Raw genomic sequence first — 5,297 nt, forward strand, 5'->3', positions numbered from 1 at the left:
AAACAATTAATGTGAGAGGAAATTTATGTTGAAGATGTCCCTCAGGATGGCCGGAAGGGCCGAAAAGTAGGAAAAATAAATAAATATATAGTGTTGAGACTATTTTGGATATTAAATTAATTAATTGATAACTAAATTAAGTTTTAGACAACTTAAGCAAATTATATTAAAATAATTGAAAACTAGGTATAATTACTAGCCAAAATTGATGAGTCTGCTAGGTATAGCTAGGAGGAATAAAAAATGGCAGCAGTTTCAAATCGTTAAAAATAATTAATTTCTTAATTAAATTGAATAATTAAAATTCGAATAAATTTTATTCGAAGCTCTATATCTTTAAAATTATCAACAAAAATAGAAAATCTAAGAGAGCATAATTTAAAGTAGAGTAAATGTTATAAACTGTAAGCCCTAATAGAGCTATTTACGTTTAATAGTTTTTGAGATATAGCTTTTTAAAAAGCAAAATTTTATAAAAATGTTGTTTGGAACGTACTGAAAGATCATTAGTTAGTGAATTTATTTTGAAAAATCTATATCTCAAAAACCATTTGACGTACAGATGTCTGTTAGCGCTCAAATTAAAGCTAGTTTAATGGGCTATAAAGTAGTTCATGGCCTTTACCTTCGTAGCAATAGTAATTTTCATGAAATTTACTAAAATATATTGATTTATAGTTGTTCAGACAAATTTTTATTTGCCAAATTTATATTCATATGTGAATGTCATAAAAACTACTACCCCTACTCCTAGATAAGTGTCATAAACTACTTTATAGTAAGTTAAATTTCCTTTATTTTGAGTGTTGGCAGACATATGTGTGTTAACTAAAAATTAACAGTTTGTGAATTTATTTTGTCAAATATTATAAAAACTAATATATTCCTACAAAGATAAATATTATATAATATTTTATAGTACATTAAACTAGCTTTAATTTGAGTACTAGCAGATATCTGTATATCCAATTGTTTTTGAAATAAAGTTATTCATAAATCAAAACTATTGTCCGAACAACTATAAATCAATTTATTTTAACAAATATCATGAAAACTACTATTCCTACGAAGGTAAAGGTCATAAACTACATTATAGTACGTTAATGAAAGCTTTAATGAAATGTTACTTTTTAAAAGACTATATCTCGAGAACTATTGGACGTAAATAGCTCTATTATGACTCATATTTCAGCAAATTTACTCTTCTTTAAATAATGTTCTTTTAGACTTTCTAGTGTTGTTAGTTGTTTTTAAGATATAGAGAATGAAAAATTAGTGTTTTTTAAAGGTTTTGAAACAGCCCCTATTTTTTATTCCCCCTACCTATACTTGGCAGACTCATAAGTTTTGACTAGTAATTATACATAGTTTTCATTAAAGTAATCAAAAATTGGAGTGAGATAACTGACTTTTTTTCTTCCCGGCTCCTGTACTATCCGCTCTACACCTCATACGTGGGGGATAGAGGAGGCTCAGGTCGATTGTGTAAATATTGTATATAAGAGTGTAAATGTAACTAGAGATTATTTCGTTTATTTATTTTTATTATTATTTCATTTTATTTATGTAGTTCTTTAAGTACAATGTTTGATTATGATCTTTATCCTTCTGTTTGTGTATATTTAAAGAGAGATTTTATGAACCTTTTTTTTTACATTTATTTATTCATTTTTATTCTTATGTTATTTTATTTTAGTATGAATGTGAACAGTCATCACTATTACCTATTGCCCAACAACATTGAGGCAGATTGTAATATCTATCAATAAATAAAGTTTTGAATTAAAAAAAATATATATACATTATATCATGTTAAACCAATATAAAATTTGACATGCTTGATAGTTTTTTCAATGGAGAATAACGTCAGTCAACAGACCAGGTGCGCTCCGTACTATTTTGTTGTTTGTATTAGGTTAGTTGTTAGTAGTTCGTGCTTGGTTTAAATTGTTATTGTTTTGGACGATTTAAAACTATAATAAAATAATGAAAAAAAGGTATTACCTATTTTTTCTGTCAAATACCAGGTTAAAAACCAGACTGTTTCTTGAAATTACTTGCAATTATAGGATTTTTTGTTTTATAAATGAAAATTTAGAGATCCACAAAGATCAAAATCATTTGACACAAGCTCAGCAAGAAAGTGTCATCATAGACGGAATTCTGTTTTATAATATTGGGTGTTCGTTTTTAAAAACTATAAAGTAAATTCAGCCAGGAACCAAATTGTTGTGGGTATTGCAAATTGTAAACAAAATATAATAAAAAAACCAAAAAAAAAACCGTAATTTGCATTTCGCGATGTTTAACAAAAAAAACAAACTAAATGTGACTAATTTTGGATAGTTATCTGGAATATCCGCTAGGAGCTCCCCTGTATGTAACATATAACGTGGACTTTAAATTGGGTTACTCACAATCCTAAAACGTTTTACATTTAACACATCATAAATATATTTCAAGATTATTCATGATGTTGTGTTAACTGTAAATTATTCTACCATGTTAAATGTTATATGTATACCATTGTGAGCAGCCCTAATTAAAGTCATGTTAAATGCATAAGAGCTCCTAGCGGATTTTTTGAGCAAGTTGTTTTACAAACCTTTCCTTCCAGAACTCTATGTTATTGTTTACTTCTAAGTTTTGATTAAAGTAATTTATTACAACATGCCTAAAGTAAGTGAAAAGTAGATGTTGTTTGAAAGTTTGGCTACTGAGTGCCTTGTTGATCTTGTAACTTGTGAGGAAGAGAATAAAGAAGGGCTAATTGACAACTGTCATTGCATTATTATTATTTTCATCATTATTATTATTTTATTAGTTATAAAAACATACAAAACACAAATTACGAGCAAGTAACCTAACATGGCAATAAACAAAACGGTGACGATCTCAACTGGCCAGTTTCGTGATGTCATTCTCCATTTAACAGACCGAGTAACACACTCTCAACCATGCTATACGTTATATAATTTTAACATGGTAAAATAAGAAAATATTTCTTTGTTAAACTAAAGATCAAGAATACCCGTTGTGTTGAAACTAATTTTATTAGTGTCTTAGCATAAAATAGATATTTAATAATTAAAAACAATAAAAATTAATTGATAACCTTAATCATAAAACTACTATTCTAAGTTAATGTCACTAGCTATAAATACTTACATAAGAATAGAAAGATAGTAAGTACAATCTAAAACTGTATAGCCGAGAGGTGATGTATAATCCAAGAGGAGAAAAATCAATATTTGAACCCAGTTGAACTCATGAGAACGAGTAATATTTAAGGTATCTCGGACAGCTGTAGGGATAAAAATAGTAACATCTAACGCGCAAGTCCTTCTCTCAGCATTTTACCTTTCTAAAAGTAAAATGGCTTCGAAGGCTACATGTAATCAAAACTCCAGTGTTTTCTAATCGAAGCAATATAATATCAGTAGTAACTCGTAAAAATAAAACTTGTGTCAATAAATTATACCATGAATAGATGACTGACCATAGGTGAATCAGGAGATGGTCAGGTCAGTGGTCAAGGAAAAAAAATAGTTTTAAACTATTTATTAATTGCTGACGTTTCGACCAACACTGCAGCTAGTGTGATGGGTGGAAGAGATATATTTTATTTATTCAATACCCGATCGGCCTGGTGTGCCTTAAATTGTTGATATTACAGTTACTTTTTTTGTTTCTTTAACAATTGATTATAGTCAGGAGCGCCTTTTATACGAGTATAGTCTATATACAACGTTATAATAAAAAAAAAATTAAAATAAATAAATAAAAATAATGCTTCTTAATAAAAGAGAAAAGTAAAATTGATAACAAAAATAATGACATTCGTAGACTTAAAAAAACAACAAAGTAGGCCGAAACGTTGGTTAACAATAAATAGTTTTATTTTACTATTTTAGTACCTTTATTGACCGCCACCCGGACTATCGTCCTACAATCTACTTCATACGGTCAACTATCTTCTTCCAATAATTAATATTAGACATAGATATATTAATATCTTTGCATATTGACATTGTGTAACATGCATTCAAAATGAGATATAACTTGAGAAACGTTGCATATTTTAGAAACTATTTGATATAGAATGTTTATAATAGTGATAACTTGTGTATGAGTAGCAGTTTTATTATTATTAATATTCGCCAAAATAAATTCACAAAATGCTAAGTTCTCGTTGGGAGGAAAAAAATATTCGTATCTGAAAATCTGTATCTCATAAAATATTGATTGTAAAGATTTCACTATGGTTACAATTGAAGTGCATTAATGCATTATAAAGTATTCTATAATGGGTATTTGGGTAACAGCAGTTTTAAATATATTTTATTATGATCATCATTGGTGGCACTACAACTGTTGTAGAGTCAAGGCCTCCCGCAACTTCGTCCAGTCCTCTCTAATGGTTGCCGCTGCTCTCCAATTGCGGAATCCCAAGATAGACCTCGCATCCGCTCCCACTCAATTGATCCATCGAAGACGGTGTCTTCCTACTCTCCTTGTTCCATATATATCCTTTCGTTCAGGATCATCCTAGGAATCCAATCCTGGGCCAGTCTTAATCCATGGCCTGCCCACCGAAGCCTGCCAGTTCAGCATTTGTTCTCATCTTCCAGATCCCATCAGCACAAACCGGGCCATAAATTTTCCTCAATATTCTCCTCTCGAACCTTAGGAGAAGAGTTCCCAGTGACCTGGGTAATGTCCAACATTCGGAGGCATAAGTGAGAACTGGTCTAACCAGGGTCTTATACAGCTGTATATTGGTATTTTGGAAATAGCCCTGCTCCTGAAATGCTTAAGTAAGCTGAAATAGTATATATTTAAGGACATAATTTTGCGATGTATTTCTGCTTGAATGTCATTATCTGCGTTTACTTGCGACCCAAGAAAGCTGAATTCCTTCACCCTTTCAAATGAAAATCCTCAAATGTGACGGTTCGTTCACATCCAGCTATGGGCCTGCGTGCATATATTTGGTTATTTTTCGTTAACCTCTTGATATGTAGTGGGAGGCACCAGCTGGAATTTTCGAACTTGGAGTATGTTCTTTTGTCGGCATGCCAAAGGAACCGCCGGGCCTAGGCAGAAACCCGATCGGCAAAACATCTAAAGTAATGTACGGAGATATATAGATAACAGAGGGTATGCAACCCCGGGGAACGGTTGATGGTGTAGGCAGAGATAAACAAATAAACAGACCTTATCTTACACGTGGCCACTTTAAACACTTCGGGGAAAATACAGAGAGCCCTGTCAAAAAAAAAAAAAAAAAAAAAAAA

At 30.8% G+C, this 5,297-nt stretch overlaps 1 protein-coding gene across 10 annotated transcripts in view; it reads right to left on the bottom strand.

Annotated features, from left to right (window-relative positions):
* Positions 1 to 5,297, bottom strand: part of MESK2 (misexpression suppressor of KSR 2) — a 153,314-nt gene that overhangs the window by 65,239 nt on the left and 82,778 nt on the right. The window contains exon 1 of one of the 10 annotated variants that reach the window (XM_014432723.3): positions 3,169 to 3,289. The exons of the other annotated variants lie outside the window; for them this stretch is intronic. The gene's annotated coding sequence lies outside the window, so the exon portion shown is untranslated. Of the gene's footprint in view, positions 1 to 3,168; positions 3,290 to 5,297 lie in introns of those variants that run through there. 10 annotated transcript variants of the gene reach the window in all.

This window comes from Halyomorpha halys, unplaced genomic scaffold, assembly GCF_000696795.3.
Source record: "Halyomorpha halys isolate HHAL.00 unplaced genomic scaffold, Hhal_1.1 Scaffold1103.1, whole genome shotgun sequence".
In the NCBI taxonomy this organism is placed as follows: domain Eukaryota; kingdom Metazoa; phylum Arthropoda; class Insecta; order Hemiptera; family Pentatomidae; genus Halyomorpha; species Halyomorpha halys.